The 15,000-nt window shown below is 39.1% G+C and overlaps 2 protein-coding genes across 5 annotated transcripts in view; one reads left to right on the top strand and one right to left on the bottom strand.

Moving 5' to 3' along the window:
* Positions 1-15,000, bottom strand: part of zgc:136872 — a 413,995-nt gene that overhangs the window by 370,565 nt on the left and 28,430 nt on the right. The window lies entirely within an intron of this gene.
* gpr65 (G protein-coupled receptor 65) overlaps positions 13,665-15,000 on the top strand; it is a 9,644-nt gene continuing 8,308 nt past the window's right edge. Inside the window, exon 1 of one of the 2 annotated variants that reach the window (NM_001423209.1) lies at positions 13,665-13,766. The gene's annotated coding sequence lies outside the window, so the exon portion shown is untranslated. Of the gene's footprint in view, positions 13,767-14,609; positions 14,744-15,000 lie in introns of those variants that run through there. The other variant, XM_087288438.1, reaches the window with a different exon arrangement.

The following is a 15,000-nucleotide window of genomic DNA, read 5'->3' as shown; positions in this document are numbered from 1 at the left end:
ATGCTGTATTTGTTTTAACACACCTTTGGTTATGCAAAAACACATCTAGTAAAATGTTTACATTTATAAAGGTTTGACAAGGTTACATTAATAAGTATTTACTGCAATACCCTTCAGCAATTGTAAATGTATACTTTTTCAATAAACACTTAGGTAAATGTTTAAATGTTGCTGTTACTTGAAGATTATGGGTGGAGCTTTTAGCATAAACAGGAAGATGTGTTTTAGAGGAAGCTGGTGAACAGAGCTAAGCAGATGCACTTCTTCAAACAATCTCTTTAAATGTGAACAAAGGGTACTAAGAGGTGTGCAGCTTTACCCTAGTGTACACACAACATCATAATAGAAACGTTAACACTTTTTAAACACAATGTAACCAAGAACTGCAGTGTTAACAAGGCTAAAGGGAAGACACATGGGTATTTTTTCAACACAAGCTTAATGTATACTTTATCTACAATTTGGTGAAACTGCAAAAAGCACTTAAATATATGTTTGAGTGCTGTTTCTAGGTTAAAAGAAGGCTGTGTAACAGCATGATGCCAAAAACGTTTCTTCCTTTTCACACTAATGATACTTAGAGATATATTATCAAATGACTTTTCAGATTATATATATATATACATATATACATTATACATATATACATTATATACATATAAATATATGAGGTGAGGCAGTAGCCCCTTTCACACATACAGACCTTTTTCAGGCAATTTTCCAGAAAGGTTGTATGTGTGAACAGGTCCTTTTTGAAAATACCCGTAAATTCGTTCTGGCTATTTTCTGGAAAGAGAAGTTGTAACATTACCGGCAATTTGCCGGAATGCTGCACTGTGTGAATGCAGAAGGAAGATTACCGTAATAAGCGCGTGCACGTCTAGAACGTGCTGACGTGAGACGTCTGCTTTAGCCAATCAGAACAGTCAGACGCATTTACGTCCGCGCGGTTTGTGAGAATAAAAACCTTTGAATATTTTTCCAGACACATTTAGCTGCTAGAAGTTAGTCAGATCACGTTTATATGTTCTTCTTAATGCCAACTGTGTAAATAATCATCGATGAGATGCTTATGATAAGCCGTTGTTTGTTTACCTTTAAGCTTTGCGTGTGAATTTGAAACAGCCGGTGAGCGCCTGCACACACACATATTATGAACATCTCGACATGCGAAAGTGATCCTGCGAAAGTTGTTCACAATATTGATCATCCACAGAGTTTGTAATTTAGTCAAATGTTTACAAACACAAGCGCAGCCGTTTAAAGCTCATTTGTGGTGAATGATGTCAGAATTTACCGGTATTTTGGAATGGATGTGTGAATGCTCTTTTCCGGAAAATTTCCGTAACGTCCTCGCCTGTGTGAACAGCGCTTTTTTGAATTTACCGGTAAAGTCGTTCCGGAAATTTTCCAGATATTTACCGGTATCACTGTGTGAAAGGGGCTATTGGCGCAGTAGGTAGTGCTGTCGCCTCACAGCAAGAAGGTCGCTGGTTCAAACCTCGGCTCTGTTAGCGTTTCAGTGTGGTGTTTGCATGGATGGTGCATGGTGCGGCTGGAAGGGCATTCGCTGCGTAAAAACTTGCTGGATAAGTTGGTGGTTCATTCCGCTGTGGCGACCCCGGATTAATAAAGTGACTAAGCCGACAAGAAAATGAAGGAAAGAATGAATATAAAACGAATAAACTAGTCAGAATATAGACAACAATTAACTCTTTCCTTTTAGTTTTTTGTGAAATACATGCATGCGCGCACACTGCGGGTGGGGTGGGGGGGGTGTAGGGGGGGCACTGGGGCCCCAACTGCAATGAACCATGGGGGGGATGGGGTTTAGCAAAAGGTTGAGAACCACTGGTAAAAACCATGTTAAAAAATAGCAAACTAGTCATCTATTCATTAAATGCTAAGATATATCCTTAGTCATCATAGTGAAGCCTTGAAACCATTGACATCCATTTAAAAAACAGCAAAATAAAAACAGCCACTAGACAGTCAAGTTTCAGTTTAGTTCAGTTCACCAACAACCCAAGATTGGTGTGAAGTAAACTGAAACTTAACTGGCTACTTGGCTAATCCAGCTTCATGGTGCAGGCCCCATGTCTCCTTTCCATTTTACTGGCAGACCAAAAGCATTTACATTAATCATTTTGCCTTTTTGGCTAAAGCTTTACACCTTGTCTTCTATTAGTTTTACACGAATGGCCAAACTGACACCCGGGAGGAGCTCCGAGTAGAGTCGCTGCTCCTCATCATCGAGAGAAGTCAGCTGAGGTGGCTCGGGCATCTGTTTCGGATGCCTCCTGGACGCCTACCTAGGGAGGTGTTCCAGGCATGTCCCACCGGGAGGAGGCCTCGGGGAAGACCCAGAACACGCTGGAGGGACTATGTCTCTCGGCTGGCCTGGGAATGCCTCGGGATCCCTCCGAGGAGCTGGAGGAAGTGTCTGGGGAGAGGGAAGTCTGGGGTTCTCTCCTAAGACTGCTGCCCCCGCGACCCGGCCCCGGAAAAGCGGCAGAAGATGAATGAATGAATGGCCTAACAGCATAGAAAATGCAATTTTGAAATCCTGTGTTGTAAACAGGACCTTCTTATGCTTGTGTTGGTAAACTCAGTCATTTAAACTACACACATACCACTGCTGCTGAGATCATGCTATTACTGAACCAAATATGGTGAACACTTTCAAACATAAACATAAACCGGCCTGTTCAAATGAGCCTCCGCTCCAGCTTTTACTTCCCCCTGGAACTGTTTAAATCTGAATACCATCATGTTCATCATTATAAAAACAAATGTGGCAGACTGTTTCCTTTATTTGTACATACAGTTGAAAGTAGAAGTTTACATACACTGTATTAAAAGACACATAACCGATAAAAAGAAAAGTCAGATGTTAATGTGACTAAACTTTTTCTCTTTTAGGTAAGTTCGGATTATCACATGTGTTTCTGTTATGCTTAATAGCAGAATAAGGAGAGAGAAATTTTTTAAGAAAGGGGGAAGCTTACAAGCCACCATCCCAACTGTGAAGTATGGGGGTGGCAGCATCATGTTGTGGGGCTGTTTTGCTGGAGGAGGGACTGGTCCACTTCACAGTAGGCTTGGGCGGTATCCAAAATTTGGTACCGTCAAACCGCCTTTATATTTTACCCCGGTATCCGGTATTACCGGCGTAATAAAAAAAATTATGACGTAAGGCTTAGACAGCGTCACCAAACTGTTGGCTTGAGCCTAAACCATTCAGAAACTGAATACATTCTATGCGACCTTAGGCTCGCGGTCAGAAAGAGAGAGAGAGAAAGAGAGAGAGAGAGAGAGCACCAAGCGACGCACAGCATCTCTCTCTCTCTCCCTCTCTCTCTTACACAATCACACACACACACACACACATCTCTCCCGCGTTTTTTTTCAGAAATTTACTCCCACACTGTAAGAAATCTGGCCGGCTCCCGCGGTACAGCAGCGGGAATGCAGAGAGCTGTAATCGGGCCATAAAATTATACCCGATAGGTCCCGAGTCCGACAGGTACAGTTTGATTGACAGCTTTATAAAGCTCGAACCCGTTCACAGCCCGACATTATTCAAATGTGCTCATGCACACAGCTCTAATGCATTTTTTAAAGAATGAGTCATTTATATTTTTTAACATCATTTATTCGTAACAAACATAGACTATATGCCACTTGGAAGACTATATGCCACAAAGAAATAAAATAAGTCCTCTGTAACATTGTAACATCTCAACAATCTAAATAGGTCTAGGTACACACACTTTGCCTTTAAATTGGCCAACACACCAATGAAAAGAAATCTTGCTTAACAAATCAAATTAAAATAAACTCTAAATGAAGACGGGTATTTTGGCAATAACGAAATTAAGATAAAGGCTCTGCAAGGTTTGTTTCTCCACTTCTCTTCACAATCTGGCATTAGGGCGGCGGTGAAGCTGAATAATAAAAGAATAATGCCACCACTAGCCTGTATACTCTGTCTACATTATGATTATATGGTTTAATTAATATTTATTTATAATTTAAAAACCCTTTACTCACCAAGATTAGGCTACGTGTGTTTGTTTGTGGAGGAACATTATTAAATCCACTGGTTTTAGCGCAGTCCTGGACTCATGGTGCGTCCAGCAGCTGAACACTCTTTCCTGCGGCTACAGGTCGAGATGCAGAGTTCTGATCTGGCTGATTTTGCAAGTTTTGGGTAGGATTGTTTGTTCATCTTCTAACAGTCAGGAACATCCATTTAATTTTCCATGACAGTAGTTTCAGTGTAGCGAATGGCCTCGTCTTTTTACCTGTCACCTTGCGGTTTAGGGCTCTACCGTAATACGCAGTGCATGAGCGACCACCGAAATCCCTGGCTGAAATGACTGCTTCTTCTGAGCTAGTGGCTGACTTGACCGCCGTCAAAATTTGTTTTTTTTACTACTTCGTCATCATTTGTTTCACCTTTGCAGGGATGGATTTTAATGCAGGGATTTGGATTTTTTCAGGTCTCGCCGGGTTCGGGCAAAGATCTTCAGCTCTAATGCAGACCTCTCGTTCATATTAACTACGTCTCCCTTCTGTTCAGTCGAAACCGAAAATACTGCCAAACTGCAGGACACTTTGGAGCGCAACTCGTCACGTCACGTCACCTTTTCCCCTCTCCCTCTCTCCTTAACACTGTCCCGTGATGACAACCACACATATGTTCTTGTAGGCATTAAATAAAGAATATTTTATGACGGTATAACAGTATTGAAACTGACACCGTTGCTATTTTTAGATCCCGCGGTATACCATAATACCGTAACACCGCCCAAGCCTACTTCACAGCATAGATGGCATCATGAAGAAAGAACATTATGTAGAAATACTGAAGCAACATCTCAAGACATCAGCCAGGAAATTACAACTTGGCCACAAATGGATCTTCAAAACAGACCATGACCCTATAATGCCAAATTAGATTAACTGTGCTTTAAGAACAACTGAGTGAATGTTTTGGAGTGGCCATCACAAAGCCCTGAGCTCAATAGAAAATTTGTGGGCAGAGTTGAAAAAGCTTGTGCGAGCAAGACAGCCAACAAATCTGACACAGTTACACCAATTCTGTCAGGAGGAATGGGCCAAAATTCCTGCTAACTATTGTGAGAAGCTTGTGGAAGGATACCCAAAACACTTGACCAAAGTTAAACAGTTTAAAAGCAAAGCTAAGAAATAACAAGGAAATCTGTGTAAACTTTTGACTGTCTATAAACTAATAAAAAAAATAAATAAAATCTCTCATTATTCTGGCATTTAGCAAATGTAAATAATTTAGGTAATCCTAACGGACCTAAAATAGTAAACGTCTAAAAAAATTTAAATGGCTATGTTCCTTTTTTAGAGTGTATGCAAACTCTCATAGATTCTGTGTGCGCCTACAGTAATAATAAGTTATTCAATTAAGCATGTCAATTTGAATAAACCAATGAGTCCTACAGAATGAAAGCAAACTTGCAACTGCATTTATTTTTGCACTTATAATATTTATGCATTTATTTTTATACCTACTAACTTGCAAATATGTAAATACTTAACTACTTACACAGTCATTGCCCACTTTATTAGGTACACCTTACTAGTACAAGGTTGGACCCCCTTTTGACCTTCAGAACTGCCTTAATCCTTCATGGCAGAGATTCAACAAGGTACTGGAAATATTCCTCAGAGATTTTGCTCCATATTGACACAATAGCATCAAGCAGTTGCTGCAGATTTTTCAGCTGCACATCCATGAAGTGAACCTCCTATTCCACCACATCCCAAAGGTGCTCTATTGGATTGAGATCTGGTGACTGTGGAGGACATTAGAGTACAACTCATTATCATGTTCAAGAAACCAGTCTGAGTTGATTCACGCTTTATGACATTAATCTATGGCACATTATCCTGCTAGAAGTTCCCATCAGAAGATCTGAAGTCACTTAAATCTCCCCATTCTGATGCTCGGTTTGAACTGCAGCAGATCGGCTGATTAGAAATTTAATGAGCAGCTGGACAGGTGTACCTAATAAAATGGTCATTTTACCATTGCGCTAAACCAAACATCTGATCTAGACTTCTAATACCTCACTGGAAAAATTACCAACACAAATTCATCTAGAATGCCATGCTTTTCTATGGAATATTCAAACACAAATCAAAGTAAAAAGGACAAAAATCTAAATGAGCAAAACATCTCAAACAGCTGACATAAATTTTATTAAGCTCATAACATTAATAATATATGCATTCATACATTTAAAAAGGTACATGGAACTCAGCCAGGATCTTACGCAAGTTACAGTCTAAATGTCCATGCAACTTATCTTCACGTAAACTACTCTTATTTCACATAATACATCAAATCTGAGATGCTTCAGTTATCTACTACTGTCTAAACTTTCCATACGGTAATAACACTTGGACATCTGCAGTTCATCAGACTTCTAGGAATTTGTGCAGGAAACTTTCATGAGCTGCTCAGAGACAGAAGTCCAGTTTAAAACAAACAACTCAATACTGACTATAAATGGATGCAGAATAAATAAAAAAATCAAGCACTAAAAGTGTCATTCAAATTGACGTCCGGTTATTTTAATGTGATCGATTAAATGAATCATGAATGAAATGCTTATTTGCAGATGAGTGAGGCCGTACTCACACTAGGTACAGTTGCCTCGAACCGGGCCAAAGCACGCTTGTCCCCCCTCCCGGCACGCTTACGTCATCGCTGCTGCGCTGTTCAGAAGCGCTCTCTATGGCAAGCCTTTTTAGCATTTAAATTTTTGTTCTGACTCCATAAATATATTTAGAGATCTCTCTTATTATATTTTAACTAGTCATAATTATAATTCCACTACTCAGAATGACAATTAGACATATCTGCAATTACAATTGTACTAGTACGAAATCAGATTGGAGATATCTGCAATTATATCATGACTAGTCATATTCCTCCACTGACTTCCATTAAAAAATATTAGCAGATATCTCTAAATGAGTTTTGATTAATCACAATTGTAATTAGAGATATCTCTAACTGAGTTTTTACTAGTCATAATACATTTGGAGATATCTTTAATTCGTCATATTTAGAGATATTTACAAATATATTTGAAGATATCTCTAATTAATTTACTAATAGTCGAATTACAGTTGTAGATATCTTGAATTGGATTTTTCAAAACTCATTTAGAGATATCTGCAAATATTTTTCAATGGAAGTCAATGGAGGAATATGACTAGTCATAATATATTTGCAGATATCTCCAATCTGATTTCGTACTAGTACAATTGTAATTGCAGATATCTCTAATTGTCATTCTGACTAGTCGAATTATAATTATGACTAGTCAAAATATAATTATATCTCTAAATATATTTATGGATAGTCAGAACAAGGTTTAAATGCTAAAACGGCTTGCCATACGCTCTCACCCAGTAGCACAGTGGAGATTTCTCTAGTTATATCCTTTCAGTCGTTTGATATGCAGTGACATGCAGTCAAATATTTCACCAAACAGTCCTTAGGGATGCGGTGGCAGTCAGATATTTCACCGGACAGATCTGCCACTTTTGGCGCTCATAAACAATCATAAAGCTCTCGTGCTGCAGGAATGAGGAGGTCTGCTGAAGGTGCAGCTGTCGTGCAGTGAGGAGTTTGTGTCTTTAATAAGCTACGGCAGTTTGCGTTCACTGAACAGTAAGAATGATTAATAAATCCATATGAAACAGTCCCTTAAAAGTCACGTATCGATTTCGGTTTCGGGCTTTGGCGCGTTTCGCACTCACACACAAGCGTACCGCGCCAAAGCCCAAGTGATCCGCGCTCAGGCACACCTCTTCCAACCGGGCCAGGGCCGGCCAAGTGAACCGTGCTTGAGCCCGATTCAGCGCACTCACACTTCTCAAATGATCCGGGAAACGGGCCTGGGCACGGTACGGATGGCATAGTGTGAGTAGGCCCTCAAAGTGTTCTTGATAAAACAACTTTTGCATCAAAAAATAAAAGTAAAAAATATATACATATATAATGCAATGCAATAGTTATTTAGCAAATAAACCTTGATTAAAAAGATGTGTGATGTTATAGAGGCTCAATAAGATCTTTCCACCGCTGAAGAACAAAGAAAGTAAAGGTTCTGGAGATAAACATTCATTCCGGCTCAGATGTGGCAGCGTCGGCTCGATTATGGCCGCCACATCTGGCCCGATTGATTCGGGCCGGAATCGGGCAGTGAGTCCACAGGCATCCGGCCCAAGTGCGGCAGCCGGAGTCGGGCCGAGGGGTAAGTCTCCGCCAGGCGACAATCTAGCCGGAACTGGCCCGAGTCTATTTTGCTATCTGGGAAAGCCTGATGACTATATTAATACTCAGGATTTTTATTATTATTAGATCCCATTATGATGTCTTTTCTTTCTTTGTTTCTTATTTAACACATTTTCCGTATTAATGCTGCGTACACACAAAAACTTTGCGTACGGCAGATTTCACGCTCACATTGGTATTTACTAGGGCTGGGCGATTTTTTCCGATTTTTTCAATTAATTCGAATTTACGTTTTAAGACGATTTAATTTTGAATGAAATCGAGAAATCGCGATTTTTAAAAATATATATTTAATACATTATAATGGCACCGATGCGCTTGGGTTCACTCTCTGTATGAAGCAGGAAGCACACCAGAAGCGCCTCTCGGCGATGCGCCGCACAGCACCATGCCATGGATTTAAGAATTCTAAACAGGTTTCTATACACACACCGGCGCCGCCCAGCCACGATTCACGAAGCAGTTCATATTTCAGCCAGCCCACAGAGCACCATCTGATTAGTTTTATGTTAAATATCATGTGAATGTGCGCGTTTGGTGTGTAAAAGTTTAAACTTTCATGTCCGCGCGGTGTCGCGGCATTTCTGGTGTGCGACCTGCTTGACTGCCTGTTAAAGCGTGAAGTCATGTAGGATTTTACTTGTTGCACGTCTGTGTGGATTGTCAAGACATATTCCCTCATCAAGTCGATAAACTCGATCTCTTCATGTATGTAGGACGTAAAAGCCTGCCGTGTGAAAAACCGCGCTGATCTTTTGGTTTGAACACGAGTAGGGGTGAGGGACTGTAGCAGTGAAAATGAAAGTACCCGCCCCCATGACGTCATTTTGTGGACCTAGTTGAAAACCAGACAGATCAGGCAGCATAATACAGAGAGTGGAGCAAAGCGCATCAAATGATCGGTATTTAAAAGGGGGAAAAATAAAAATAGATTCAATATATTATTTTATATTAGACACACATGTGGTGCTTTTATTTGCTCCTGCTATACGTCCACAACTTCACACATTGGGTTAAATTAGACTTTACAGTTTCCATGTTCAGTCCTTTACTTCCACTGTATCTTTTTAAGAAAAAGGCAGCAGCTTTACAACCTGACATTCAATCAGAAGACAAAGTCAAAGCCGAGCTGACAGCCAATCTTTCCTAGGGTCAGCAAAACTAGCAAAAAATACCTCTGTATTCCTGCAAGCGCAATATTTACACAAATATTTCTTATTCAAATCTTCAGCAACGCTATTTACCTCGTGAATTTGTTTTACATTTATTTACACCTTGACCGATTTTTTTATGACATGGCCATTAAAAATACAATGTTCCTTAACCTGATCGTTTTTCAAGTTACTTATAAAGAGAATGTTACTTCAGTCATGTTGTTGTAATGTTTTGAGAAGACTAGTAACACAATCAAAAAAAATTTTAAAAAATCGAAATCGAGAATCGGTAAAACTTTATAAAAAAACCTAGATTTTTTTTTTTTTTTTTTGCTAAATCGCCCAGCCCTAGTATTTACTAAAGAGGAAATGAACATGAGAATGTGCTCTGGTCCACGCCAACTTCATGCCTGGCGTACGAGCATTTCTTGTGGGTGTATGTTTTAATTCCATTGGCGACTCCTGGAGGCAATTGTGTTAAATTGCACACTACACAGTGTCTTTGAGCTGTGCAATGTCAGCTGTATGGAGGTAGGTATGGGACGGGATCATCCGCATGTCTAGCAGGTACATAAGGTTTCCATACCATGCTGTTGAAATGCGGTAAAGTTTGACATTCATTAGGCATTTGATTTCAAACCACTTAAATTCTTTGCTACTGTTGTATAGTTTGAGCCAAAAATAGCTCAAATAGGCAAAAATATGCCCTTTATGTTGCACAAGGCAATTTCTCGATAAAAAGAAATTAACCATAATTAATAAACAATTTAACCAAATGAAACTATACAATAAAACCAGTACCAAAATGTTCAGAAAAACATCCTGCTTATTGCACAATGCTCTATTCTTGGAATTAGCACTTTTTTTACTTTATAATATTTTTAAATATCTTTTAATGTAAAAATGGTAAAAGTCAATTAAACTTTGACACCATTTGAGATAAAATATTCAAATCAACTCTAAAATTGTGTGTCAGCCACAATTGAGGCAACTCTCTCCTCAAAGGGTGTGAGTTCAGCATCCCCTGTTCCCCCGCCTGTTCGCTCCACACTTTGACGAAGCGCCACTGTTCTCCTCTTAACCTGCACCTTTACATCAGACCATTCTTTTTTAATAATTCACTCACAGTGCAATGTTCAGACCCCACTGTGTTAACCGTGTCAGCTAAACTCTCCCACTCTATTTTTTATTATTTTTTTGTTATTAATTCCGGGGAACAAACTTGCAAATAACACAGTTTTTCTCCGGTCTACCTCCGACAGGAGCGTCTCCAATTCACGTTCTGTGAAGTTTCTCTTCTTGCTTGCTTTTGCCATAGCTTTTTCATTTGGTTTTGCCAAAATGGAGTCATATTTATTAGACGGAGGAGGCAAGGAGTGGTTTTGTGCTCATGCCCTCAGTTTCACGGTAATTCGGATGTACAAAAAGAGAATATGCGTGGGATTCCGCGAACGCAGTGTTTCATACATCTGAAATTTTTACTGGTACACACTAAGATTGAGTGATGTCGACCAATTTGGCATCGTACAATGGCATCATCGTCATAGGCGGCGGTGAATTAATTATGAATAATTAATTCATTCATAACTGACTAATTATTTGTAGCCTACCGTTTTACCTACCTGACCATGGTCTTTGTATTACCCATAAACAAATCATACAGTAAATGAATAAAGATAAGTTACACACATAATTAACACCTGTCAATCACTTTTTCCGCGGGACTCATGAATAAGCTTGAATAGGTAGAGTGATCCGTGTCGTTATAATGGCGTCGACAAACTTGGTTGGTAAAAAGGTGCACGACCAACAGGAACCAGCCAACAGTATCTGAGGTGTTTGCAACAATCACTAAGTACAAGTGTAAAAGTGAAAGATTGAACCAGTCTACTGACCCGCTGACTGCCTGGACCCACTGTCTCGAGCACATGACACTGTGTGTGTGTGCGTCTGTGACTGTGCATGTGTGTGTATGTGTGGTCATGTGATGTGCGCTTTCAGTGGTAGTGTGGAAGGAGGGCTGCTCAGAAATGCTAAACGCCAGTGTAGATGTGGATCGTTTGCGTTCTAAAATGCCATTTGAAAACTGAGACCTAGTGTAAACAGGGCCTGAGTGTGTACTTTTCGTCATCGGATTTGCAACGGGGGCGAAGTTTAGCATGAATTCAATGCAAGGCTGCGTCTGAAACCGTATACTTCCATACTATATAGTACGTTAAATCAGTATGTGAGCCGAGTAGCATGTCCGAATTCATATAATTCGAAAATCGGTATGCGAGAAATACTTGGAATGACTTAATACTTCCGGCGAGATTCCGGAATGGGCATCACATGCACGCTGCTGTATCCCATAATGCCCCGCGAGAGAATTCATAAATGGAAGTGAAGCGACGCCACTGATGCAGGTAGGTCACGTGACCATGACAAAGTGGCGGATGTCGTACGTCTAAATTCCATTCATACTATTCACATTCATACTGCATAGAACCATAGACTGTAAAATATATGGACATAGTATCCGTGACGTCACCCATAGGTTCCTAAAGAGCGCAAAAGAAGTAGGCGCGGCCAACCATCGCCATTTTGTTCGCGTGTCATCGCACCCACGGCGGGATACCAAACAAGGGCAAAGAGCTGAGAGTGAGCGGAGCTACAGACACCTGCTGGCATTTAGCTTGGACCTGGCTTAGACACACTTTACTTTGGGAGAACGCTTAATACTTTATCACCTGTGACTCGTTTGTGTTCTGACCACATGTGCTTTGTTGTACACTATATCAATAAAGTGTTTAGTCTTTTAAAAACACTGCTGTAATACATTGAGCCACTAAGTATTGTTCTTATGATGTTTTCCCACAGGAGGAAAACGCAAATTACTTCCAAACTCTTCAGATATAGTCTGTGTTAGTTAATGTAAGACTATTGATGAAATCCAGCATAACACTGTATGACAACGCTTCAGATGACTGTTCTAGAGCCTACAGCTAATCAATTTGTAAGATTCTGGAGTGCATTACAGCTCTAAATATAAATATAAATATAAATGATAAATGATCTTAAATAAAACAAATACATGTATAGAGATGGTGTATAAGTATATAACTTTACTCACATGGGAAACGGAGGCCACGTGAATGGTTTGTGAGCACAACTAAGTGCACTCAGCATGCCATGCCATCTAATAATTGTGGGAAACAAGTCCAAAAGGCAGTTGACTGTGTAAAGCCACATAAAACAACACAGAAATACGATAAATATGCCGAGTTCAGTGGCTAATCTGCAGGATTCAGCTGAGGTGACGTAACGGCGACCAGCAGGACCTAGCTGTCACTCAAGTAACCACGCCCTTAATTATGCAAACTTAATATAACTTAATATAAAGGAAACTGATGAGTTATAAAAAAAAGTTTGACCCCCCTCACAGTTGTCATGAAGGGTAATATTAGCAGTATAAACCAAAATCTTTTTTTCTACCAGGCTGTAAACACCTTTCTTTCTGCTGTAAAGTTGGCCATTCTAACAGTGGGCTCAATTGAAATTTGCTCTGTTTTGGAGCCAGGAGCGGCCAGGACTAGCGGAATTTCGGATGAATTGCAGTTTCAGTTACTTCCGTATTGAGGGAGAGCGGGAGGTTGCCACTTGGATAAAACATACTTTTCTAACGGCCGAGCCCATGTCTTTGTACATGAGGCCCAAAGTGTTCAGAATTTGGCAGATGAGTCGCCTAGTCCCACCCACTGGCCAGCCAAAGCATGAAAAACGGAGACTCGTCACATTTGTCATTTGTTATTTTACTTAAACTTAACAGCAGATTAAAATTAGAAATGCTGACTTGGGAACTAAAATGATTTTAGTTTTACATTGATTCTTGGTTCTTTTATTTCAAGCTACTTCTTTTAATCCACAGACATCTTTGCTAACTTTGGTCTGAGAGCTGACTCAACTTCATTATTTTTAAAAAGATCCTTTATTCAAGAATAACAGAAATGAGTCACTGCCTTTAATTAAAAAAAAGACTACTTAAAGACTAAACATTTATACTTGTATGATTTACCATGTTCTGGAAAGGCAGTGAGATGTGAAACCACTTCAAGAGTAAACTGTGGTTTCAGCACAAACAAGGAAGTGCTGCCCGCTACTTTTGCTTCCTCTCTGTGTGAAAGACATCATTGCAATGTGCAGTTCCTTCATTTACCTCCGTGAATCTCCTGTTATATTTCAACATTTGGTTAAAAACAGACTTCTGAATCGACGCACTTATGGTGAGTTGTCGATTTAATATTAACTACAGAGCGCATGGCTTTTCCTATACTGGTAAATAAGTTTCATTTACAACAGTCTGGATGGTTGATTTCTAATGACTCAACTACGAGTGCTGCTTTAAGATCAGTATTATGGGTTTGTAAATGAATCTGCTTCTGTTTAATGGAAAGATTTTTTCAACACATTTCTAAACATAATAGTTTTAATAACTAATTTCTAATAACTGATTTATTTGATCTTTGCCATGACGGCAGCACATAGTATTTGACTAGATATTCTTCAAGATACTTAAGTGTCATTTAAACGCTTATTTAAAACAAATATTGTTTAAGGGGGCTAATAATATTGACCTTAAACTATTTTAAATAAATTAAAAATGCATTTATTCTAGCCAAAATAAAACAAATAAGGTTTTCTACAGAAGAAAAAATATTATATATTGTGAAAATCTGTTAAACATCATTTTGGAAATATGCAGACCGAGAGAGGGTCTGGCCAAAAAGGCTAGCCTTCTAAATCTAATAAAATATCCGCAATTTGGCTTTTGCTTTCTCTTCCACTTTCTAAAGCTGTCATTAATAACACAGCCGTGAGAAAAATGTATAATTAATTATTTATCTAAACAACTCAGAACTTTACCAAGTACTCGGAGAGGACAAAATTACATCTAAATTGGCTGCAAAATACTTGTACACCATTAGAAGTGATTAATCAACTTGTTTGCCTTATTTAAATAATCTACAGGTTTTATTCTTGTAATTACTAGATTTTTTTGTGATATTGTCTGCCTTTATTCCTTTAATAAAAGTATTTTCAGAATCTGTCCAGCATGAAAAGATCACAGAAGATCCCTGCAGTGTGAGCCAATGCTGAATGAGCTATTTGCTTAATAGCTGCCATCCTGTCGGGATAAATTATCACTACGGACAAAGACCACTAAACAAGACACTAAAATCTACTGTAAACCGTTCCTATGGTATATATACTTTATTTACATATTTGTTACCACTATTTTATTTAGTTCAAGGGAATAGGCATAGGCCGGTATAAGATTCTGACAGTATGATAACCTTGGATAAAAACTATCACAGTTTCACGGTATTGCGATTACTGCTCTACAATTTAAAACAGCATCTTAACAATTTAAAACAGCACCTTAATTTAAAACAGCATTTTTACAATTAAAAATGGCATCTTTACAGTTTAAAAACGGCACCTTTAAAATTTAAAAAG

The sequence above is a fragment of the Danio rerio genome, chromosome 17, assembly GCF_052040795.2.
Source record: "Danio rerio strain M-AB ecotype USA chromosome 17, GRCz13ab, whole genome shotgun sequence".
Taxonomy (NCBI): domain Eukaryota; kingdom Metazoa; phylum Chordata; class Actinopteri; order Cypriniformes; family Danionidae; genus Danio; species Danio rerio.
This window is presented reverse-complemented; position numbering and strand designations above follow the sequence as displayed.